The sequence below is a fragment of the Lycium barbarum genome, chromosome 3 (assembly GCF_019175385.1).
Source record: "Lycium barbarum isolate Lr01 chromosome 3, ASM1917538v2, whole genome shotgun sequence".
Lineage (NCBI taxonomy): Eukaryota > Viridiplantae > Streptophyta > Magnoliopsida > Solanales > Solanaceae > Lycium > Lycium barbarum.
The window spans coordinates 16783732-16811141 of NC_083339.1; the positions used below are offsets into that span (position 1 = coordinate 16783732).

Consider the following 27410-nt stretch of genomic DNA (forward strand, 5'->3'; position numbering starts at 1 on the left):
AAATATTAAAGACTGAAATTAAAACAAGGGAACAACAAGAATGAGTATTACCTTTTGTTGTCGCGGCCTAGACCAAAATCGAACTTGGATGTTACCTCCTCCAAAGTCAAGCCCAGAAATGCCAAAAATAACAAGGAACAACAAATTTTAGAAACTAGGTTTTCGAGCAAATCGAAGAAACCATAAAACTTTTGAAAAAAGACTAATATTTCAAATCCCTAATGTTTTTTAATAATCCGACCTCTTGCTTTCGTGAACGGGGGTTTCTATTTACAAAAACCCCAAAAATGCTTTAAAACTACTACTAATCGATGTGGGACTTGCAAGTTTTGTGCAATTCTCACTCACAAACTTAAATTAATAGCTCAGATCTGCAGCAAAATGAAATCAAAGGTCTAAAACACTTCAATCCTAAAAACAATATATAACATGGGGGGTGGGTATACCTTTAAGGCCTATTTGGCCTGATTTTAGGGGAGAGAAGAACAAAGCATTGAATGCTTTTCCCTCTCTCTGCTTTACCCGCTTCCAAGTTGATGAGATGTGACCGAGAAATAGTGGTGGATAGGTGGTGGCATACAGGGGCAGGCGCTAGGGTTGCCGCTAGCCCCTTCCCTCTCCTCATCTTTGCAAACAGGCCCCTAGGCAAAAAATGAAAATAATGGGGAGGAGTCTAAGACCCCCCCCCCCCCTTTTTAGCTACTTAATGGACTGGATTCGATCTTTTTGGACTGGCCTGATCCCTTGTTCATTTTTCTTTTAAAAAGGGGGCCTGGTTCGAGTGTGTGTGTGTGTGTATATATATATATATATATATATACATGTGTGTATATGTACCATGTATATTGATATATACATGGTGTGTATACATACATATATATAAAGGGTCGGGGAAAAAAATAGATTAATACATAAATAAAGAAAACTAATTATTAGTCCATTAGGACTTAAAAATTTAAGAATACGACCCATAAATAAAAATAAAAATCATTTCGCAGATACCGATTTTTTGAGTTAATTAACCGGATAAAAGAAAATTAACCAATCACGCAAATGCACAGGATCAGGATTTAAACGGTAAGACGGTCATTCCTTTTAATTACTCAAAGTGCCTTGGACAATAAAACTGGAATAAAACTACTCGTTAATCTAATTTTTCTTGATTTAATTGACTAAATAATTATCCAAAAAGGGCTTTCTTGCCCCTTTGATTAATTACAATAAACTATTCTTCAAAATAAATTTCCACAAAATTTGAAATACCTCAGATGTTTCTTTATCAACTCAAAAGGGTGAAATATTATCCCAAATAATTTCATAAAAATTACCTAGACCCCTTTGGGGTGCACAACTGATATTATTACGTGTCAACATGATCTGAGGTCAATCTTGGAATACCATTGGATACCCCGAAGTTGATCAAATAAGTTTTCTATCCTGGGAAGAGGGTATCTGTTCTTAATGGTGACTTTGTTCAACTGGCAGTAGGCAACGCATATGCGTAAGGAACCATCTTTCTTTCAGACGAATAAGACTACTCACCTGATAAAATCCTTATCAAGGAGATCTTTTAACTGGGATTTTAATTCTTTTAACTTTGCTGGACCCATTCTATATGGCGGAATGGATATCGGCTGAGTATTGGGAAGTAGATCAATTCCAAAGTCAATCTCCCTATCAGGAGGGACTCCGAGAAGATCTTCTGGGAAGACCTCTGGAAACTCATTAACGATTGGTACGGACTGGAGAGTTGGGGTTTGGGTATCTGAATCCTTAACTTAAACTAAGTGATAGATATACCCCTTAGAAATCATCTTTCTGACTTTAAGATCGGAAATAAATCTACCCTCTGGGTACTACTGAATTACCCTTCCACTTTATGACCGGTTCGTTAGGAACTCAAATCTCATTATTTTGGTTCTACAATCCACTGTAGCATAACATGAAGATAGCTAATCCATACCCATAATTACTTCAAAGTCTACCATTTCTAATTCTACTAAATCAGCTGTGGTTCTGCAGTGATAAACTAAAACTGGACAACCCCTATAAATACGTCTAGCTATAACTAATTCCCCAACTGGGGTGGACACCTCAAAGGGTTCATGCAAATTTTTTGGTTCAATTCCAAATTTCTTAGCAACAAATGGGGTTACATAAGATAAGGTGGATCTTGGGTCAATAAGGGCATAGACATCAAAAGTGAAAACTGTTAGCTTACTTATGACAACATTTGCATGTGCCTCTATATCTTGATGACCTACCAGCGCATACAAACGGTTTTGACCACCGCCTGTATTGTCGAATACAAAAGGTTCTGATCACCACTCGTATTGCCGAACTTCACGGCTCCACGCCCCTGTTGGGCTTGAGAATTATAAAGAGCTGCTGAATTTGTAGACTAAGCCACATTACCTCCGGTACCTTGTCTGGCTGATGGACAATCTCTCTGAAAATGGCCCTGCTGGCCACACCTATAGTAAACATCACCCATGCGACACACCCCTAGGTGTCTCTTACCACATTTTTGCAAATCAGAATGTCATAAGTCTTCTGGCCCATACTAGCTTGAGAATAGGAGTAAGTCAGCCAGGAATTCTATCTCTTCTGATCATTCCCAAACTTTGGGACTGGGGCACTGGCTGTTGATGGATCAAGTCCTGCTGACTTATTCTTAAAGAATTTACTACCTCCACTTCCCCTATGACTGAAGTTGCCTACAGACTTAGTTTCTTACTGATTTCCCCCTCTTTCTCTTTCTGAAGAGCTTCTTCTTCTTTCATTCGGTCCTCATTAACTTGAACAAAAGCAACCATCTTAGCAATGGTCATGTTGTTATTCTGAGCAGCCATATTCGCATTACCGTGCAAATCAAATTTGAGTCCAAGCACAAATCTTCTAATTACGGCCCTCATATTGGGAACTATATGGGGAGCGTGCTTGGACAACGAAACGAACTTGTGATAATATTCTCGGACTGTCATGTTAATCTGCCTCAGTCTCTCGAACTCAATAGCCTTTGCTTCCCTGACCTTAATTGGCATGAAGTGGTCAAGAAAAGCATCTGCAAACTCATCCCAAGTAGCAAAAAGTGCATCCTCCCTAGAGATTATTCCCATGACTCATACCAGATATGGGTTGCATCTTGTAATCGAAAAGTACCAAACTCCGTCGCTTTTACCTCAGTAGCATGCATAATGCGGAACACCTTTTGTAGCCTATCTATATAGTTCTACGGATCCTCCTCTACCTTAGTCCTTGTGAACACTGGAGGTTTTATCCGCATGAATTCCTGAGTCATGGAACCAGTAGATCCTCCACTAGCACTGAGCTAGGAGCCGTTTTCTGACGTTGAGCCTAGTTAGCAACGATCTGAGTGAGAAACTAAATAGCTCCTCTAATATCCATGTCTGAAGCATTAGGAGGTGTAGCTGTAGGAGCGGTTGAGGCTGCTGGGCCTGTAGCAGTTGTCTGAGTCTGCATGGTTTCTTCTTGAGTTGTATCAGTGGTAGCCCTCTGGCTAGTAGCTGTATTTCTTTTGTTGTACTTTTTTTCCAGAGCCATTTCTGAAATACGTAATTCACACGAGTTAGGAGAATTCCTAAAATTATTGCTCTAACTGCACGATCAAGAGTATGAAGAAGTGACATAATCCTGAATGTCTTGGTGTCAACTATTTATATGTGTGGGGCTCTCACACATACAGAAGTGACTCTACTAGACACGGTTTCATAGAGTCCCTAAGACACTTGAACCTAATGCTCTAATACCAAGCTTTGTCACGCCCCGAACCATGGCCTGGGAAAAACACGGCACTCAGTGCCTTACTGCATGTGACCGACCGAACCACATGGCTTGCTGAATCATCATGAGGCATAAAAATGAGCAGATTATAACATCAAACATGATAAGCCTTAATAAAACATGAATTATTCTCATATAATATAAAGTACTTGTTTAAAATGTAAATGTGGATTGTCATAAATACTGAGCCAAAGATGGCAATACGACTCTGAATCTGACATAAAATGACTAACTAGTCTATGAAACCTCTATCATGAATCTACACTGTAGAACATACTTGCTGGGACAAGGCCCCCAACATACCTTAACTGCATAATTGACATAAATGTTAAAAAAATGACTAAATCCAGAAGAAGATGAAGCTCACCAAAAGCTGATACGCGGATGATCCTATTGAGCAGATGCGTCGTCCTGTAATTTCGTACCTGCATCGTGAAATGCAGGCCCCCGGGCAAAGAAAGGGGACGTCAGCATATTGAATGTACTGGTATGTAAAGCAACTGAATGAAATAAATATGGCACATGAAATAACATGATGAGAGCTGAAACTGAAACTTGGTCATGAACATGAATATATACATACATATATACATACATACATATATATATATATATATATATATATATATATATATATATATATATATATATATATATATATATATAACATGAGTAAAAACATTTTAAGTGAGGAGCGCATAAATATAACCGACAACATTAATCACCACGGGGGTACGTGGAGTCTGGCACCTGACCCGACCAGCAGAGCTCTCATATCTTGCCAGGGGTATAAGATATAAACATGTCATGAAAGGATCCAATTAATAAAGCGTAAAGGAATCGTCCTAAACATGGGCGGAGCGATCCTTATCCTACGGTGGCTAGCGTAGTTTTAGGATATTAAAGCCTTCTTGGTAATCTGTACAACTCCCAAAAAGCATGAACATAATATAGGTGGCATCTAAGCCAATGGTTTTTATAAAACGTGACTTGCATTATACATGGATGTAGTTACATAATACATTTGCATGAAAACGTGTAAACATGTAGAGTGTTTCATGAAAATAAATATAGTAATTAATAACTTGCATGTAACCCATGGAATGCAAATGATGAGTATTTCATGGATTACAGACAGATTCTCAATAACCAAAATAGAATATCAAGAACACAATAATGAACTATGTATAGAAAAATGGTAAATCATGGTATATAGACTTAGGGTTATCATTAACACGTCTAAATCCCTAGTTTTGGGGAAATCTTGTATAATCATGGAGGAACGTGGTGTGAGGAAGAACAAAGATGTTTCCATACGTGGATAGAAACCCTACATACCTGTTAGTGCTCTAAAACCTTTAATAGAATTCAAAAAGATTAAACCTTGAGCCTTGAGATGGGTTTTCTTGAAAACCTTAAGTTAGGAATGATGAACTCTCATTAGATTACATGAATATATATTAGAATTGACTTGAAATGATTGCAATAGGCTTACCTTGGTGATTTGGGTTTTTGGGAGGAGAAAACCTTCGTTCTAGGGCTTGGAGAATGTGAAAAGTGGAAAAAGAACTGAACGTGACGTATTTATACTTAACTGAGTCAGGGAATTATATGGTCAACTTATACGGTCTGTATAAAATTATACGATCCATATAAACTGACCGTATTTACTAATGAATAAAGTTCCAGAAATTGGAATTTCCCAAATGAGTTTCACGAACTGAAAATACGGTCTGTATAACATTATACGGTCCGTATAGAAGCATTTCATAAACTTGGCAGAAACTGGAATTTTTCTACCTGTGAAACATGGACTGAAAATACGGGTCGTATAATAATAGACTGTTATGGAACTTTGCTAAACTGAGACGAATTTATTTCCCACACTTCTTATCTGGTCTTTTAAGTCTCAAATCATGAACATAACCTAGTTTAAAGGTACAAGGTATTATAGTTAGACTGCATGGGGTTTCTATTTCCATCATATCTGATAGGGGCACGACGTTTACATCTCGGTTTTAGAAGCATCTGCATTTGGAATTGGGTACTAAGTTGGATCTTAGTTCAGCTTTCCACCCCCAAACAGACGGTCAGACCGAGCGGACGATTTAGGTTCTTGAGGACATGCTTTATGCGTGCGTGATCAATTTCAATGGTCATTGGGACCAGTTATTACCATTGGCGGAGTTTTTTTATAATAATAGTTATCATTCAAGCATTAATATGGCTCCGTTTGAGGCACTTTATGGAAGGAAGTGTAGATCACCTATTGGTGGTTTGATGCGTTCAAGGTAAGACCATGGAGTACAGACATATTGAGAGAGCCTTAGATAAAGTCAAGGTGATTCGAGAAAAGCTCTTAGCAGCTCAGAGTAGGCAAAAGGAGTATACGGATCGAAAGGTCTAGGATCTTGAGTTTATGGTGGGGGAACAAGTATTATTGAAAGTCTCACCCATGAAGGGAATGTTGAGATTTGGAAAAAAGGTAAGCTTATTCCTAGATATATTGGCCCGTTTGAGATTTTCCATCGTATTGGGGAGGTAGCATATGAGTTAGCTTTGCCTCCAGGTTTGTTCGGTGTTCATCCGGTATTTTATGTCTCTATGCTGAAAAGGTATCATGGTGATGGGTCCTATATCATTCGTTGGGATTCGGTTCTGTTAGATGAGAATTTGTCCTATGAGGAAGAGCCTGTGGTTATTTTAGATAAGGAGGTGCGTAAGTTAAGATCGAAAGAAATCATGACAGTTAAGGTCTAGTGAAAGAATCATCCTGTTGAGAAAGCCACTTGGGAGACCGAGTCAGATATGCGGAATAAGTATCCCCATCTTTTCGCTGAGTTGGTACCTTTTTTCCTTGTTTCTTTCCCTTTTGTCCGTTCGGGGACGAACGGTTGTTCAATTGGTATCTGACGTAACGACCCGCTTGGTCGTTATGTATGCGTTGACCATTCTACCCTTGCCAGTACTTTTTTGAGGTTAGGAATAAGCGGACCTAAATAAATTAGGGTATGATTTACGTTGTGTTTTGTGACTTATAAGTGACTATGTGATGTGTTTTAACTTGGGTTGTTTGTTGGTTGTGTTAATAAGGCCTTAGAATGATTTTAAGGGACTAAGTATAAAAAGTGAAAAAAAATCGAGCTCACTGCCTAAATTGCACCGTTGCAGCGAATAAATTTTCGCTGCCACGAGCCCGCTGCAGCGAGGAGGGGTCCCGCTGCAGCAAAGGGTCAACTTTTCAAATGGCCGCTGCAGCAAAGCGGGGGCCGCTGCAGCAGCGGACCTCAGTAATTCAGAAACCCGATTTAAATACCTTATTTTGACCCCAATCCTCACATAATCCCAAAAACAGTTTCCTAGCGCATAGATGCAACTTTCTAAGGCTAGGACACTATTCTCCATCAAAGGTAAGCCTTAATCACTAACTTTCTATGCGTAATGTTCTTAGTTGATTCTTGTTTCAATCAAATGACCTTTAATGGGAATTGAAAGGTAGAACACAAATATCAAGGAAACCCTAGAAAATTAATGGGTATTGTTTATTGATGTTTATTATTGTTTAACTATCTAAAAGTAGAGATTATCGTTTCATAGCATAAGAACTTGCTATTTAATGATGAAAATTGGTTGTTGAGACCTAGGATTCCAATAAAAATGGGAACTTTAGTTAAAACCAGACTTGTAGTGTTGAAATGATTAGAGAACCCATATATTGATTCAATATGATTCTTGAGCCAAGCATTAGGATAATTAACCCATTTGATTAAGGGTAGAATTGGTGGGATTGTCATCCCTAATTTGTTATTGTTAAGTTGATGATCCTTTACTTACTTAGAATTGTAATTCTAGACTTTGAATGTTCCAAAGCTTTGAGAAAAGGAAAAGGTATTGGGGAGTGATTACATTGTTCCAGTTTGGCCTCGAGATAGGTTATGGTTTACTTGAGTAGACTTTGATTAGTTGATTGTATATGTCGTAGAATCTATGGGAGAAAGCATGTCTAGGACTTCGGACATGGAGTTTGGGTGATTGTTGTTAGTTGTATGATTAAATTGTGTGAAGTGTTTCTTCATTATTGAGGTTGATAGACTTGAATTGTACTCTTGAGACCGCTGCAAGGAAGGTGTTCATATATACCCTTCAGAGACTGATTGAGATAGCGTCATATTATATTATCATTGAGCAGATTATTGTGGGTCTTATTGTGACTTGTGTTATTTGATATACTTCATTGATGTTGACTTGATACGTGTTCTTGAGTCATTCCTTGTGATTTGATTATGAGACGTTGTTGATAATGATTGAGATGGAACATATACATCTTTTAAGGCACATTTGACGGGGGTGACGATGTAGCCTAGTGTGAGCTCGTGGTCCAAGGTTCATTTCGGAATGAGTGGTACATGGACACCATGAGTCCCCAACAGGTCATGGCTATTTAGGAAAAATATTACCATTTAGCATATGTGTACAGATATGTGACAGAGTTGGAACTTTATTGTTTATTTTACTTCTTGGCTTGAGCATTGGTGTTTCATTGTTGATAATTGGTGACTTATTATGAAAGTGGATTATTGAGGATCTTATGTGTGATATATGTTTGTTGTGCCTGTCTGCCTATTTCATTTATTTTGTTTATGTATGTATAACACTAATCTTAGTTGGCCTATGATACCTACCAGCACGTGTTGTTTTTACTGACCTACACTTGTTGCACCTTTTTTGTGAGAGCAGATTTTGAGCCAGAGACGTCTTCCAGACCTCGCATCTCGTTGAGGTTGTTCGTTACGAAGATCAGAGGGTGCGCTCCTATCCGTGGCATGGCGCCTGAAGATTTTTCTTTATTTCATATGTCTATTTTCATCCTAGATATAATGTTTATTTTTAGACAGTACTTCTTCTTTTGGACATTGTTAGTTAGAGTTCTTGTACGGTGACTTTCAGATTTTGGGGATGTAATAGCTAGATTTTCGCACGCGCTATTTGGTTTATTTTATTGTCAGACATTTTATGCCATTCTTTATGAGCAATGTTTATTAATTGGTTTAAGTAATTGAAATTAGCTTAATAATGGGTTAAGGGATTGGTTTGCCCACTATAGAACTAGTTTGGGTGCCACTCACGTCTGTTGGGGCGTGACATCTCTTATGCTCATCTGAGAGTCTTCAGGTGTAAGGCTTTTGTGCATGTTCTAAGGATGAGAGGTCAAAGCTGGAAGTTAAAACTAGGTTATGTATCTTCATTGGTTATGGTCATGACGAATTTGGCTATCATTTCTATGATCCAGTTGACAAGAAACTTGTTAAAAGTCGTGATGTTGTGTTCTTTGAAGACCAAACATTTGAAGATTTTGACAAAGCTGAGAAGGTTGATTCTCAGAGCAGTGAGAGCTTAGTTGATGTTGATCCAGTTCCTGTGATTATTGCACCTAAATAAAATCTTCAAATAATGAAGAACAAGTTGAAAATAGTGATCATATTCAGAATGACCAGCATGATATTGTTGATGTTCCAGTGGAAAATGATGTGGTTGGCCAGCAACCAGCAGCTATTGATACTCCTGAGAGTTCTCTCAAAAGATCTACTAGAGAGAAAGTACCTTCATCTCGTTATCCTCCCAATAAGTTTGTACTCTTGACTGATGGGGGAGAACCTGAAAGTTTTGATGAGGACATGGGTAGTGAAGAAAAAGAAAGGTGGTTTGATGCTATGCAAGATGAGATTAAATCCTTCTATGATAACCATACATTTGATCAGGTTAAGCTTCCTAGAGACAGAAAAGCTTTGAAAAATAGGTGAGTTTTCAGGGTGAAACATGAAGATGGTAACCTAGTTCCACGATACAAGGCTAGATTGGTTGTCAAGGGATTTAATCAAAAGAAAGGAGTTTATTTTGGTGAAATCTTTTCTCCAGTTGTAAAGATGTCATCCATTCGGGTTGTTCTGGGCTTGGCTGCAAGTCTAGATTTAGAGGTTGAGCAAATGGATGTTAAAACTGTTTTTCTCCATGGTGACTTAGATGAAGAAATTTATATGGAGCATCTTGAAGGTTTTGAAGTCAAGGGTAAAGAGAATTATATTTGCAAATTGAAGAAGAGCTTGTATAGTTTGAAACAAGCTCCCAAGCAATGGTACAGGAAGTTTGGTTCTTTTATGAGTCATCAGGGCTTCAAGAAGACTTCTTTAGATCAATGTGTTTTTATGCAAAAATTCTCTGATGGTGACTTTATCATTCTATTGCTTTATGTTGATGACATGCTTGTTATTGGTCATAATACTTGTAGAATTCAGAAGTTGAAGCAAGAGTTGATTATGAGAAGGAAGACGGATTCTTGGCATGCAGATTGTTCGTGACGGAAAGGCCAAGAAGTTGTGGTTATCACAAGAAAAGTACATTCAGAAAGGACATTGCAGGTTCAACATGGATAAAGCTAAGGTTGTCCGTACATCTTTAGCTATGCACTTCAAATTGAGCATGAAGCAGTGTCCTTCTAGTGATGATGAGAAGGAAGGTAAGAAGGAAGTTCCTTATGCTTCAGCCGTTGGCAGTCTGATGTATGCGATGATTTGTACAAGACCAGATATTGCTCATGTTGTTGGTATTGTTAGTCGTTTTCTTTGTAATCCAGGAAGAGAGCATTGGAATGCTGTGAAGTGGATTATGAGATGTCATTGTGGTACTTCTAGTCTGAGTTTGTTCTTTGGGACAGGGAAGCCTATTCTTTGTGGTTAGACTGATTCAGATCTGACCAGTGATGTTGATACTCACAAGTCTACTCAAGCTACTTGGTTGCCTTTGCAAGTTGAGCTGTGTCTTTTAAATCTAGGTTACAAAAATGTGTTTCTCTATCTACTACAGAAACTGAGCTTATTGCTGTTGTTGACACCTAATTTTTGACCTCCCGTAATTTATTTTAATTACCCAGAGTCCTTGGATATTAAATAGAGTAAAATATGTATTTTTAGAAGTCAAAATGATTTTATAAAAAATTATTTAGATGATATTTTCCCTTTTTTTCTTATTTGGTAAAATAATTGCTATAATAGTGTAAATCATTTGGGAGTTAATTTTGACACATATGCTAAATTTTACCAAGGAAATAATTTAAAACAATTAAATTATCAGAAATCAAGTAGCAATTATTTTATTCTATTTAATTCAAGGAATTTGATTAATTAAACGAATTAGTCCTTTTATCCTTTGGGTAAATACATAACCCCCCCCCCCCCCAACGTATAGCCAGATTAATTATGACGCACCCAACCTTTGCGGGTGACCTATTACCCCTACCCCCCCCCCCCCCAGTCTTAATTTTTCAGTATTTTAGTACCATTTTCGACTGACGTGGCAAAAAAAATTATGGCGAGTCACTGGCAGTGACGTGTCAGTGACGTCAGTCAGAAAATGGTACTAAAATACTGAAAAATTAAGACTGGGGGGTAATAGGTCGCCCGCAAAGGTTGGGTGCGTCATAATTAATCTGGTTATACGTTGGGGGGTTTTTTTATGTATTAATCCTAAAATCAACTCTAGATTCCCCATATTTTAATTTTAATCAATTAAGTATTTAATTGTGGTTAATTCCATAAATTTATTTTGCTATATGGCTAAACGTGGCTACAACTGAAATATTCAATTGCCAGTATAATTATGACCTTAATTAAAAGTCAATTTCCGTGATTTAACCCAATTAATGTCATGATTGCAAATTAATCCCTAATTGTTTGATTATGTCAATTACGACCTCAATTAAAATAATCAAATTGATGGTCATTTTTGCAAATTAGCTCTTAATTGGTCAATTAGTTATAATCTGGTCATATTTGAAATGTTCAATTAATGACCATTGCTTTAATTTGGGCTGCCTATTAAATGTTGCATGTGAACCCCCTTCCCCCCCCCCCCCCACACACACACACACGTGTACATGTATACACAGATATGCACATATGTATACATATACACACATGTATATCGTGTATACATGTATATGTCGAACTAGGCCCCCTTCCCTTTTATTTTTAAATTGGCCCCGGCCCAAGTCTGTAAGTAAGGGGGGGGGGGGGGGGGGGACCCCTTACCCCTTTCATTTTTATGCCAAACGCATCCTTAAGCTCTCTCTCCCCTTTAGGTGAAAACCTAGCCGCCCGTCAACCCATTTTCTCTCTCACGCGTTTCTTTACCGGAAATGACAATGGCGCGAGCCCTTATGCGTTGATTTTGACTCGGCATGGCTGAGAATGGCAAGAGAATTAAATGCTCTGCCATTTCTCAACCAATACCACCTAAAGACCACCCCAAACACGGTATATCTCATCTTCCTCTTTGCTTTCCTGTAAAATCAAACGGTCAAAGACTGAAATCATTAATTGTTTTTGTTTGCTTTCAATTTTGGAAGTTGTGTTCTTATTGGTTCACGATGCGCCGAGTGGATTGATCACTTTTGAGTCAGGATCTGACCGTTGATATGTTATTTAACTTGATCTCAACCATTGATTGTTGTGTAATGAGCCAATTCTCATAAATTGGAGTTTTGCCACATCGAAATCAGATTAGGGTTTGGGGTTTTGGAGGCTTCTATATAAAGGACCCCAATTCTCATTGTTTGACACGGACACAACTGAATATTACAGATATTCATCAATACTTGAAATACCTAAGTTTCTAGCATTTTTTGCCTTGAGACTTTAAAAGTTCGAGTTGGTTTAAATTTTAAAGTGTTTATTTGCAACTTTTTGTGCGGGTTTCTGTGATTTGAGTTGGGGTTTAAGGAGCACGAAGGATCTCCAAGTTCAAATCTCAATTCAAAGGCTGCACGCAAGAAAGGTAACCCCTTTTCTTTTTATTTTAGTATTTTATCTGATTTCTGTGTTTGATTATGTATGACTTTAGCTTGGTTTAATATAGTTAAGCATATTTTGTGTGTTAGTTCTAGCTTAGCTTTTTAAACATATCTTGTATGTTAGCTTAGCCTAATCTTTTTTAGTTAAGCATGTTTTATGTGTTAATTTCGTTTGTTTAGTTAAGCATGATGATGTGCTAGTTTAGTTGATATTAGTTAAGCCTGTCTTATTTGCTAGTTTAGCTCAGTTTGTTCTAGTTAAGCATGTTTATATATTGTTTTAGCAGAGTTTGATTAGTTTAATCATTATTTAGTAGGACTCAGGTGTTATTAGTTTAAAGCCTACTGTAAAGTACATATTAGTCTGATTCCTGCCTATTATTTTCTTAAGCATATGATGTAATCTTGTTTATTGATCCTGTTAGTCCATTGCTGTGATAGATGTACTACCATAGTTTGATTAAATGAGATAGTAATGCTATGAATAGCTTAAATGTAGTAGTATTAAGTGTCCAACCTATTTTTCATGTTGTTCTGTCCTATTAAAGTTGATCATGCTTAGTTTTGTCCCATGTCTTGCTAATTTGAACTTTTTTTAGTTAAATAAGAACTGATGCTATGCCTATATGTTTCAATTCTGTGTACTAAAGATCATGTTTAGCTTTGCCTATTATCTAAATGTGAGTCGGTATACTACTACTATTTGATGAATGTTGAACTTGTTTTTGATGTGGAAGCCTGCTAAGCATATGGATGTAGTGAAGCTCCTTGTGTTTGGTTATCTTGTTGACTGTTGGTTTACTCATGCATGTTGGGATTTGTCACATTCTGATCTAAAATATACTAAGCATATCCAATAGTTTGTTTTGATAGAATGACTAATATATTGAACTGATTTAAACCAGTATGTAAACTGATATGGACACTTGAAGCATGCCTATACCTGGTTAAATTAAGCCTAGAGTTATTTATGACCTATGGTGTTTGATGTACTAGAATGGTTGCCTGTGACATGTTGTTTCAGCCAAATACAGTTCTCAAAAAATGTAACTGATACTAGGATAGAACCTTTATGCCTACTGAACCTGAAGCTATCTGCATTAAAACAAAAAATGACATTTATCTGATTTTTATAGAAAGACCAAGACCTTTTTATGCCCCAATGGCTCTGTTTTCCAACTGTGAGGCCTGTACCATCTGGTTTATTGTTAGGTTAGTGTCATAAGTCTCATATGGTATTTCTGAAAGAACTAAAGACATGCTGAACCTAGTTTAGTATCTATGAGCCCACATTAATTAATTGTTGAGTCTTATGATGGTGTTTGAAGTTCTTTATTGACAGAATATGCTAGTTAATACGCCAAAGACTTGTTTGCATGATTCAATGCCATGACTGATGCTTGTTTTGTTCACATATCATGCTCAAAGTGCTTATGTCTGCTAGCTCGAATACTGCTTGTTCGTACTTCCTCTTGTATGACTGATGAATGGAATTGAACACAAGTAGAGAAGTATGTATGGGATCTGTTGTCTGTTATGTCCGTGCTAAAATGTCTTATATTTGTATCTTAATAGGCTTATTTGCCTCGGTTTATGTTTGTTAAACTAGAAATTGATTGTAAAATATGGACTTAAGTGTAGTCTGAGGTTAATATATTATCACAAGTATTGAGTTAGTTCAAGAGGTGTCACTTAGGGTATGGATAAACATGAGTGTGACTTTCCTATGACTAAAGGGAAGGGAAGAGAGCTTTGAGTTTCTAGCTAACTCAACTCAAATCCGGCTCCCTAAGTTACTGGGGTTCCCTCATGTGAATCCATGACTTATGGGACCCGCCTAAATAGGTAAATGAACCAATGAATTGAGTATATTTTAGCTCTGAACCTCCCCTTTTGTGCAAAATTGTTGTCCCATATTACGTCTCAAACTGTTGTAGTTTTTTTTTAATTATTATTATTATTGAATTAAGAACTTGTATATCATGCATATTGAGTCTGTGTATTGTTTGCTTTTTCTTTAATCCTGGTTGCTTATATCTATAAGGCATCCTCTAAAGTGTGGAATGCCTTGGTCATGTTTGTCTTTTATGTATAATTGGGGTTTCTGGGTATACAAAGGGGATATACTCGAATATCCAGAGTATAATCCAACTCTGTATACACCCAGTACGCGAGTTAGTATATTAGGTGTATATGACATGCATCACTGTATTCAGTTTAGACTGTTGCTGAGGATTTCCTTTGGTGTTAATGCTTGTTTCACTTCTTTCACTTGTTGGGCCTTTGCATTAAATTTGATATGTGTTTAGGCCCAATCAATTTGTTCTCGTCTGTGATAACTCATTTGGGCCTGGACTCGTTTTAGTCAATAGAAGCCTGTTTGTTTTATATCACTCATTTCTCTTACATGTTTGCTGGTTTCACATGTTTTACTTCTTAATTGCATATTATTTTGAATAATTAAAGTAGATATTAATCCTTATTCTTTATGTTCCATGTGAAATCCTTTCTGGGCCATTCGGGTCACCCTTGCATAAACTTGTTGGGCCAAGAGCCCAACTACCATTCTTCATCGAGTCCGTAGGAGAAAAAGAGAAGTTAATATATTGAAAGCCCAATCATGGGTGAAAATAGCTAACTGGTGAGCTTAGGTAGGCCCACCAGCCTAAACCTTTTTCCTTTTACATTCATTTTATGTGAAAAAATGTATTTATAAAAAAAAAGACACTTGTGAATTATCGGATCCCTATGGATGTGGGACTTACAAAATAAAATTGGACTTCAAAAAATAAATTTACATTTTCTTATATATATGTATAAAAATCGGAGCTATACTCCACATTTTTTATATACTTAAAATAAAACCCTTAAGTACTAAACCCATTTTATTAGGTCTAAAATAGAAGTGACTCTACTCGGGAGAAATCCCAGGTGTATCTTACTCCGGCAATAAAGTGAGTTGAACACTCACGCGGATTTTTAAACCCAAAACCCCCTTTTCTAAGGAGCCTTTTTGCCAAATTTTTCTTGAGTTTATGATAAAAAAAAATGAATGAAAGTTTTGCGGAAAACCAAACACTTTTAAGCAAATAATACATTAATTACACATTGAAACTCGTAGGTCAATTGTATTCTATGGATTTTTCTCGAACTCTGGTCCAAAAAGGATTTTTCTCTTATTTGAATAAATTCTTTTAAACTGATTTTTCTGATTTTCCTTAATAAATTAGGTGGCGACTCTAAAACACAAAAAATCAATTAAAGCACCAACAACCTCTCAGTAGCTTTTATGCGCCCGTGCAAAAGTGAACCGTAACAGCTGCCGTTGAAGCTTATAAAGAGTTGCTATGGATGAAGAAATTTACGAAGGAACTTGGCTTTGCTCAAGAGAGGTATGTGCTTCATTGCGACAGTCAAAGTTCTATTCATCTTGACAAGAACTGTACATTTTATGGTAATTCGAAACATATTGATGTGAGATACCATTGGATTAGAGATGTGTTGGATTCTAAGTTGCTAGAATTTGAGAAGATTCACACTGATGATAATGGTTCAAATATGATGACTAAAGCTTTGCCAAGAGAGAAGTTTAAAGAGTGTTGTTTGATCGCCGGGATGGCGGTTTCCTCCACATAGTCGGGAGGGGGAGAATTGTTGGGTTTTTAGATTTTCCATTCCTATGTGGATTTGGATTAATAAAATCCAATCCGTTTTGGCCCATCCCACTTTTGTCCTAAAATCCACTATATATAGGATCAACTTAGGTCTTATTTCAGAACATAAGACTGAATTCATAACAACCATATAGAGACAAAAATTGAGAGAGAAAAGGTGATTTTCGGACCAGTGAAAATCAGCTACAACAGTCCGCTTTAAATTGTGTTTCCCAATTTGTTAACCGTGGGATCGTACTGAAATTTCAACTGGGGGTTCTCAACATATGGTTCTTAGATTTCAACGGTGGTGATCGGATTTTGTGGTCTATAGATCCAGTGTAGTACGAACAGTAGCTCGGTTGATTTCTCTCATTTCTTCACTAGTTTTGGTGATATCTTTTATGTATTGTTGCTCCGTGTTTGGCGTTGATGTTATAGCCATTTGGAGAACATTACTGTAACTCTTTTTTATTATAGTGAAGCTTTTGTGGGCCGGAGGTCCCGCGGATGTTTCCTCTTCAACTTGAAGGGGTTTTACCACATAAATTTGATGTCTCTTACATTCTATTTAGTTTACTTGCTTTGCTATTTATTGCTAGTATAGTTTCTGCCCGGATTTTCATTTGTGCTGGTGTTTATTGTCTTCTCTTAGTTCAAATAGTGTGCAAAGTACTTAGGTATTTCTTCCGCAGTTACCTCGTCGTGTAATTTGGTTATTGTTTGTTTCTTCCCAACAAAGTGGTATCAAAGCCTCGTAGTGCCTTTTCTCCGTCTATGAGCCGGTTTACAACCTTTACTTGTAGCTTTGAACACGCATACACAGCCTTTGGGCTTCGGTGACCGTAAATACTCTGAAGATGTGGGTAGCACACATACATGTTCAATTTCTGACCCATGAGTTATGGTAATGAGCCATGTGGAACTTAGTTCGGGGGGGGAGATTGTTGGGTGTACGAACAAAGTATCACATTCGTAGCTAGAAAGAAAAAAGAGCTACTTATAAGGAGTTGGATACGCTTAATGATGTGAGGCCTTTTGGGGAAAATCGTGCAGGCTTGGCCCAAAGCGGACAATATCACATCATGTTAAGAGTATCTTTGAACTGTTTAGCCCAACAACTGGTATCAGAGCCAATGATTTGGTAAAATGAGTATGAAGATGGCGGAGTGCGGCATAGGGCCCATCTTAGTGCCTTTACCCATCTATGGGCTGGTTTACGACATTTACCCATAGCTTTGAAGACGCATACACAACCTTTAGGCTTTGGTGACCGTAAATACTTTGACGATGTGAGTGGCACAAAGACACGTTGAATCTCTGACTCGTGATGAGTCATGTGGAACTTAGCTCGAGGGGGAGATTGTTGGGTGTGTGAACAAAGTACCACATTATTAGCTAAAAAGAAAAAATAGTTATTTATAAGGTGTTGGATACTCATAATGATGTGAGACCTTTTGGAGAAAACCGTGCGGCTTGGCCCAAAGCGAACAATGTTGACACCCAATTCTGGCCCTCCTTTTTCATTTAATTAATTTCACTATGCTTCTTAGCCCTGAAAATTCCCCAAAATGAGTTTCGAATATTTTCGCAATTACTAGACTAATTTTTGAGATATTATTAAGTTTATTTTATCATTCCTAAAAAAAATTACTAAACATAACAATTTATAATTAAAATCACTCGAAAATAACGTTGATATTCCGATATCAATATTGGTGTTGGCATTTTTCCTTTAATCCTATTTATTGTTGCATCAATAATATTTTACTCTATTTTGAAACTAAATATTTAAATTAGATTGCTTATATTGTAATTTATATATGTATGCATTTTGCGGAATTAATTAGGATAAAGAAGCATATTTTAATTAATTGATTGAAGTAAAAAGGGATTAGAAATTAATTCATTTACATAATATTGGGCCAATTCCCTTTTCCCCCCAAACCAAAATCTGTGGCCCAAAATCCCACCGACCCGGCCCAAACACCTACAACTAAACCCCCTAAGTCCCTAATCCATCTTCAGCAACCAGAACCAAGCGATCCCTTTCTCTTCAACTATACCAAACGACCCCTTTCTTCAACCTAGCACAAAACCTTAGCCATATCCCACAAAATCCGCCACCTACATCCCTCTTCTCCTTTCTCACACTCCATCTCTGAAGCTTGTAGGCTCCATGTGCGATTTCAGCAGATTTCATGGTAAGTCCCATCCCCATTTTCATCATCTTATCTGTTGAAAACATCTCCCAAAATTTCCCCCTTTTTCCTTGTTTTTGAATTTTGAATTTCGAATTCAAGCTTTAGTGAAGCTGCGGAAACCCTCAGTATTTTGGCTATAAATACAGCCTTTCTGGGTTGTTTTAGAATAAGTTTTTGAGGCTGAAAATCCCCCCTTGAACAAAGCTTTCATTAGGAGAAAATCCCTATTTTTCTTACTATTTTTAAAAGCTCTTTTGCTATCAGAAAAATCCTTCTCTTTACTCTAAGTTCTTGGCTAAGCAAAACAACAAGAAAACTACTTCGAGCGGATTTGAGGACTCGACGACAATAGCCTCAGTTCGCTGTCACGAAGAAGGTAATCACACTCGGTCTTCTCTTCGTCTTTTTTTTTTCTTTTTGTAAAAGTAGAAATGTAATCGTTCAAGTATTTTCTCGTCGTTTGTTTGGTTTTGGCTAACTAAAAAGTGATCATTCGATGGTTGTGATTGTTTGATTCTGTGGACTTAAACCCGACTACTGCATTTTATGTTCTAATTTGTTGCATAAAAATGGTTAGGATTAACTACACTTAGACTTAGGAACTGTTAACTACCTAGTCGACTATGTGCAGTGATATTCACCTCATCTCAAAAATGTAGTTTACGTTGCCCATGAGATTCTGTTTCTGTTAGAGAATCAATATGTGACAATAAAAATGGTAGATTATGAATTTTAAAAGGCGAACATTGAGGTGTTTAGATAATCCTTGTCATGTGAAGAGGATAGCTTTTTGTTGTGGTTACGCTGCGTTAATCTCCTTTCTGCTGGTGGTAGTAATTATAAAAAAAAGGGGGGAGTACCTATTGTTGGTCGTTGAATCATTGATACACAGATAAAAATGTAACTGATGGAAGTGATTTGTTGAATTTAAATTCTGTTTTGGTGTTAATGAATCCGTCTTTTTCCACTTTAATTTAGAGTAAGTCAATATAAGAATGAGTAGTTGGAAATATTTGTCAAGGATAGCTGTCCTGTTTTGGCGATGAAATTTAATCTAAACTTGCCTCCCTTGAACTATTTATGAAGCGAGCAAAAATGCTAAAGCTTTGTGATACGAAAAGTAGGAGCCCGATATGCTTCACTTAGTATTGTAAGTGTAAAATTATTTTTTCTATACAACATGTTTAAATAAAACTTGTGTGGCTCTATACATGTTTCAGCCCTTCTTGTTTTCCAGGGGATGAATGTTGGTAACGGGCTTGTACGCTCACTGTCAAGTATGAATCCCACTGCTATGTGTGAGAATGGTGAACCATCATATTTGAATACTATGCACTGACTATATATGCTTCTTTATCTTAAAATTATGGTGAAATTTAACTGTGATAGGATCAAAAGGATTGATTTAGTAGAACATATTGTTGACCTTTAAGGAGTATTGATTAGCTATGTTGGTAGAATTTTCTTTAATTGTTGAAAAGGAAAGGTTACACATCTGAAGATTTAACACATCAAATATGTGATTACTCGAATGTGTTTGTCACTCGCTAAAATTCTGTGGTCGAGACTCCTTAGGATCTGCTCTGTCCAGTTTTTTGCTTCAAGATCATGTGAAAGTCAAAACATGTGAACTGTGACGTTTAGGAAGGAAACTACTGATTTGCACAAGTTTGAACTAATCGAAACTTGCTAATGTTGGAATAACCTTATCGCTTATAAATCTTTTACTTCATTGCTCCAAAGAGGTTAGCGTTTTCACTCGCTGCTCTACTCTTTGAAATCTGGAATTTTGAGTGTGTTGAGATGCAAGAATATGTTGCCAATTATTATTTTAAATATGTTGTAAATAGTCTTCATGTTCTTTTGAAGAAATAGAATGCTCGAATAAGTTAGTTACGAGACTCTGTCTTTCCTCTACAGACATCATGCTCGTTGGATTTTAAAATGTGAATGTGTGTTTTGTTTCGTAACCGTAGGAAACCATGATTTATCATATAGTTTTACCATGTTTGTAGTTGAGGTCATATGTTTAGCTAATGAGATAATAGATTATTGCAAGTCCATAACGAGAAGAAGATGATGTCCTTCAAGATTTAAGTCCAAAATCTCTTTTTCTTTACCATGTCCATGAGACTTTCTTAACTTAAGATGACTTTTGTTTATGGATTTTCTGGGAGTTTTCCATAGTTAATTAAATATGCTTTATACATTAGAAAGCTACATTTGTGCCAGAAAAGAGAAGTTACTAGTTTTGACTAAAAAAAGAAAAAAGAGTTACTATTTTGGTTAAAGGAAGTTACTGTTTTCGATACTTGTTTTGATTAAAAGAAAAGTTACTGATTCGTGGAGATTAAATCTATCGAATATGTGATTAACTTCGTCCTTAGCCTAATTTCTATTTTTTAAGGCTTATCAGAATCTGCCCCTGCCTTGTTTTTCTGCAAAAAAATGGTATATAAAAGGCTAACACGAACCATGTTGTCTAAAGGAAATCCATTGATGGAATTATGAAAAAAATGTGAATGTGCAGTTTGATTGAATGATCGTTTGCTTCTCATCTTTCTGTGTGTTTGGAGTCATGTCCATGAAATCATTTTATTTCTTTAATATGAGTCCCATTCAAGAAAAACAATGAATCTGTCCCGCTGAAGGATTCTTTATGTTGTGAAGCATGTTGTTGTTCAAAGCTTAAGCTTAATAGCATATACGTACATATAATGTTTTCTTGTCAAGGGTACTTCATCTGTGTTCTCAATTAGAAGGAGCAATTCTCTAGTTCCACTTGGTATAATACTTAAGATTTATAAGCTTATGCCTCGTTGAGTCTCTTGGCTTTGTTTGAACCATTGCTAAGGGTCGATTGTATGACATGAATCTACCTCTTTCTTTAGACTTAGATGGCATAACCTTAGAACCTTAATGGCATGTCAAAGTGTTCAAACCATTGTAACAGTAGGCTGCCCTATTTGACCATGTTTTCACGTTTAGGTTGTCTGAGAATTAACTCATCATTTTTACTGGCTTAAGTGTTGCATACTGTGTGGACATCGTCCAGCTAGATATGGTCTTTTCAATTTGTTCAGAGGTCTAAAACTCATGTATTCAAGTTTCACCTTCTGTTTAAACTTGAAATGCCAAAGTGTGTCGGTCATAGCTTCGGGAACATCCTGCACGTAATGTGTTTTCAGTAACTGTTCCACGCAATTGTCTTGTTGAGATCCTTTTTCATCAAATCTTTACCAAAAAATGATTTTAACGTTCAGTTATTAAGTTACAAATATTTTGTCATGGTTGTATTCACTCAAGCTTCAGCTTGCTAGTTACAATCAGTTGGACATGTTGATCATTTTCTTTATATGCACGTAAAGTTATTGGGTTGTATGCCCTTTGTGAAATTCTTAACCATGTAGTTTAATTAAATAACCAATATTTGGAATAGTTTTTGTTACTTCCAAAATAAGAAAATAAAGAAAAAAATCTCACCAGAAAGTAGTCAACTACTTAAGGTTGGTTGAATACATTCTCTCATGATCGCTAAGTACATGGTTGGGTTTAATGGCTGTCTTTATTTCTTGTATGATTAATAAAATGTTCAGATGTACTTTTGTCTATTTTTTCTATTTTTAGAAGCAGTGTATAATTATTAAGAAGCATGAACCTCAATGAAGGGGCATAGGCCGAATTGTTAGAGTATTAGCTCATGTACTGGATTATAGAATGTTAGCTTCTATTTCCTATTTTTATATGCTTAAATTGATTCATCAGATCATGGCCTTTAATTAAAAAATACAATAAATAAGTATGCTAGTTTACAACAGGGTGATCATGGTTTAGCCTTGAAACTGGAATGAAAAGTTTACCAAATTACTAAGACATAAATGTGGATTCATATGCTATAGTTACTCTTCTTTACATCTTGTGGTCTGTGCTTTTTTTGTTTTTTTTTGATGACCAGGAAACTATTCTTCTTTCTTTCTTATAGAATATATGAGTAACCACTCGCTCTCATGTCATTTTAATTCATAGAATAAAATGTAGTTGCTGAATGTTCTTGTCCTTCATATATATGTTAGTTTGACTGTATGTATCATTGCTCTTTTGGTTGAATTAGCAAGCCTGTGGTCTCGAGCAGAGGTTACTAATTTTATTGAAATAAAGATATGTAGAATGTGTGACTATGTGAATAGCTTTGTTGTTCATCTGAATTTTCTTTCAAATGGTTGGAGTAGATATTTTATCACAATTCTTAACCAAAGTTAGCATGTAAACTAGTCTGAATATGTTCTAACTTAAGAGAAATGACTACTTCTTTTAGGGAAAGGATGAATGTTCTCCTTTATGATCCAGGTTGTGTCTGAATATCATGTTGATAATTTATAGAGAAAATAAGAATGTGGCATGAAAAAATCTAAATAGCAGTGGATACATGTTTTAAAGTCTAGACCATTTCGGCTTGTTGTGATTGCGATCTTCCATTTAGACAAGTTTGTTATAAGTATGTTATTATCCACACTAGTAAAGGTAGTAATTGATTTGTTGAGGAGTTGTTCAGCTTTTACTTATGAATGCATGAAAATTCTGTTTTTAAGGAGCTTTGTTAACGAAAAATCCATCTCTATTTTTTTATTTATGAAAATATTGGAGTTTTCTTTTCTATTCTTCTAGTTAGAAGTTCTTGAAGTAATGTACCTAATTTCATTGGAATGTGAGTTTATTGGTTAACAGTTGGTTAAATGCTATTAGTTTCTCTTACTACTTTTTATCCTTGGCTAACTGTCATCCTATTCTTTTTGGATTAAAAGTTGCAATCTGCGTTTGAAAAGTTTTAAGTATTGAAGACATGTTTTGGAATTAATTAGTTGTATATATTGCATTTCTCACTCACTATGTTTCTTTTATTAAGACTGCTTCTAATTTCTTTTCCTCCTTTCTTTTGCATGAACAAGCATTTGGAGTTATGACAACTCTAGATCCTGCCCATATCAGAGAAGGCAACAGAAGCAGCCTATGTTTCGTTCGTTAATGTGTAGCAGTCTCAGTTCCTCATTCATGTCAAAAGTCTCCGTCCTCCCTCTGTTCGAACTTTATGTCTTTGCGTAAACTTGTGTATATACATGTTGTTTATATTTTTAACTAACATTTTTATGGATTGTGTTTGTAGCATATTTGTGTCTTTGCTTGTGTATGAACTCGCGGAGAAATAGTTAAGTATAGAAATTTAATTGTTTACTTTCCTCACCCCCAGTCAGGTATTCACTTTAGTAATATTCCGACTTTAGGCGTATTTAGAATAATAATTTTCAAATGATTTTCAGCTTTTGTTTATGCATCTCTAGGCTGTAAAATGTTTTCTAAATGAGGGACAAGAACTGAAATTTCCTTTTTGAGCTAATTGTTCCTCAAACTAACATTTCTTTGTCTTAATCAGTTTTTAACGAAAACGGGAGCCAAAATATAGTTCTTGCAAAGCTAAGGTGTGAAGTGAATTCTGGAAATACAAAACACAAGCTAAGAAAAGTGATAAAAACGCCAGTTTTTCAAGAGTAAAAGTAAGAATTTTAGTGGCCCAAAACATATTGCTATTTTCAGAATTTGTTCTTTTTTGCACTAACGTCAAGCAAGCTTTATCTTTCAAGTTGAAAACAAGAAAAAATCATATAAGGCTTATATATAGTGGCCAAAGCTATTTTACAAGAACTACAAGGTACATACTTTATTTTCATACACATATATACTATCTTATTTTTGTTAACTCCTTCAATCATCTTTTCATTATTTGTGTCCTTACATATTTTTGCGGTACTTATAATCATATTATCAATTATTATTTTTTGAAAGAATAAATTGTTTATACTATTTTTACATATGATAAACATACTCTCTCTATATATGTGTTATTTTCTCATAAAAATACACATCTTCTTGCTCTACACTACATATAATATTCATATATACAATACACATTTTCCTTATGCATACATTATCATTAAACTACTCCTTCATAAAATATGCATTTACGCACATAGCTTTAATCACTTTAAAATTATTTTTGTACAAATCACCTTAGTAAAGTGGCCCCCCTTTCGCGGTTTTAAAAATAGGTAATAATAAATAAGAAATAGCTAAATAATCCCCTCTAGTGTTAATTAAACTAAGTTTAAAGACTGTCTTCGGATAAGCTCTGAGGGATGCTTAACACCGTCCCCTCGGAGTAAATAAAACCCTTACCTAGAATCTCATAGCTTTCAAAGATTAAAAATGGATTTTACACTTTTACAAATGGTTTCCTGATATTTCCTAAAATTAGGTGGCGACTCTGAAATTTTTCAAAACCAGAGGAAACATAGTCATAAGTTGTGAACTAGTTTTAATCCGTTAAAAATAGGGCATAACAGACAATATCACATCATGCTAAGAGTATCTTTGGCTGTTTTAGCCCAACAGTTTCTCCTCCTATGGATTTAAGGTTATGTTAAGATTAGTGGGAGGATTCCCTTATCTCTTTACGTTGAGCCACTCTCGGATAATCTTGGATTAGATTTTCATGTATGAGTTTGAGTTCCCTTCCCCCTTGGATTGAATTTATCTTTTGATTGTTGATTAGTCACAATTAGGTAAAATAACCGTGCATCGTGCGGTCGTTAAAACCTCATTGAACTAACGAATATAATCATTTCTATTCAAATCTATATATAATATAAATCTAGGCATAAATAAGGTGATGTGACACCTCTCTATGGCCACCATTTCTATTTATCTTTTTTCTCATTTTTTTGACATTTTCTCTCATTCTATTCATTAATTAAAGAAAGGTTAAAACTCAAAATTCATTATTAATGGCAAACAATCGGTTATAGTCGACTGGTAAATTTTAAAAGCTACAACCGTTACTCAAATGATAATTGCAGAGGACCTGCAATGCCTTATACAAGGAAAAACAAAAGGACATTCAATGAGTATGACCCTCAAGCTCCTGATCTCTATCTTCAGATTGTAATTATACAATGAATGTGATATTTATGTTATCTCATAATAATTTAATAACGTGGGTTTTCAACAATGAATGTGATATTTATGTTATATCATAATAATTTAATAACGTGGGTTTTCAGTTACTATAATATTTGGAAGAATCAAACTTATTTTGTGCACTCTCACATCTATATAAAGGTTCACATTATCATCAACCGATTAACAAATTATGATTTGGAGTTTTTTTCCGTAGAAAAATGATTGATAATGGAGTAAAAAGAAAGTTTTGCAAGGTTCGATGAAATGAAGGTTTTGCAAGGTACGATGAAATGAAGGTACATGAAAATTAAAGCAAGAGTGCATATGGTGGAGGGTTACAAAGGCGTTGGACAACTGTGGACTGAAGTTCGGACAAATGAGGTGAGGAAGAGCCGTTAATTTGATTCTATTGAGATCTTTACAATTGAGAAAAAACTACTCAAGGAAGAACAAAATCTGCAAGAAAATGAAAATAGAGAATCAGAATCAGATCTAGCGAAGAATGAAAGTAGAGGAAAAAATTATGAAAAAGTGAAAAAACTGAGATCATAATCGAGCCGGAGGATACCAAAAAAATATCTAAAGAAGTTCTCTAACCGACCATCAGTAAACGAATAGTATATATTGAGGCTCGGACAAAGTCTTTTCTCTTATCAGTTTGTTCTTTCTTTGCAATGAAGTGATTCACTATTTATGATTCAATTTCATAATAAATAATTTTTAAAGTTGTAAGTACACTAAAATTTCATGCTAACCATTTTTTTTTAATTGTTTGTGCTTAATCTGCTCATACAAACATTACATTTACAAAATCGTTGATTCTCAAAATAAGAATGTCTTTGTGTAACTTAAACTTTTACTTTCAAGTAACTAAAGAAAGACAAATAAAAAATAAAAAAGTAACTAAAGAAAATAAAAAATGAACAAGGAAAAAGCGTTCTACAGTGAACAAAAATTATCAAAGAGAAAAAAATGTAAAGGAAATGAAATGGAAAAAACTGAAAAAACAATGCGAAGAAAGAGGAATGGCCAGACATATTTGTTTAGTATTTGTTTTCTTTGTATATCACATATCTTCTCTTTTATGTTTTTTTTTTTTTTTCAAAATATGGTATACAGCAGAAAATACTTTAGAAAATAAAAAGCAAATATGCATATATAAATTTTTATAGACATATATAGAAGATTTAATTAGTTTATCATTTTCTATTTGCAAAATCTTTTCTATCTAAAGATTTTTGCAAGAAAGTCATTTCGTAAATTTACTATTATAACTTATAACCGCGCGAAATGCGGATAAATTTATTAATATTAAGAATAACAAAGAAATAAATTCATATAGAACCTTAAATATGGAGAACACTCCCAACATATATTAAATGAAAGGACCATAACACCTAAAAAGTGGAAGAAAATTGGGATAAGAAACTTTTAGTACCTGTGTGTGTGTCTATATAAATGTGTATGTGTGTATGAATTATAAATTAAAGTGCACAATATTTGGCTTTGTCGGGAACTTGACGACTCTTTGATCTATTTTCTCTTCTCTACCAGCCATAATATTTGTTCCTTGATATAATTGTTTTTCAATATTGGTGGGTCGATCATTATTTTTCATTTCTTTGGTCACTAAAAGTATAGAACCTTCAACTTCATACAGTGTACATCATACTTGTTTTCAAGACTTGATGTATATTAAGGTTATTCAAAGTTAATCCTTATGACTTAACATCAATGGCAAGTACCTAAGCTAAAGATCTAAACTTGCAAAGAGTTATAATCACATCTAACTCACTTTTTGAGAATACTTACGTATCAATTTCACCATAATTTCCAACTGAGAACTTTACCACTTACACTTTTAAAGCGTTAAATTACCTAAAAAAAAAAAAG

At 35.4% G+C, this 27410-nt stretch overlaps 1 long non-coding RNA gene across 1 annotated transcript; it reads left to right on the top strand.

Moving 5' to 3' along the window:
* The first annotated feature begins 16051 nt into the window (after nt 1-16051).
* LOC132630558 (uncharacterized) lies at nt 16052-23744 on the top strand. Its single transcript, XR_009578610.1, has 2 exons — nt 16052-18882; nt 23453-23744. It is a non-coding gene; the product is annotated as an uncharacterized LOC132630558 (long non-coding RNA).
* Nucleotides 23745-27410: the final 3666 nt, after the last annotated feature.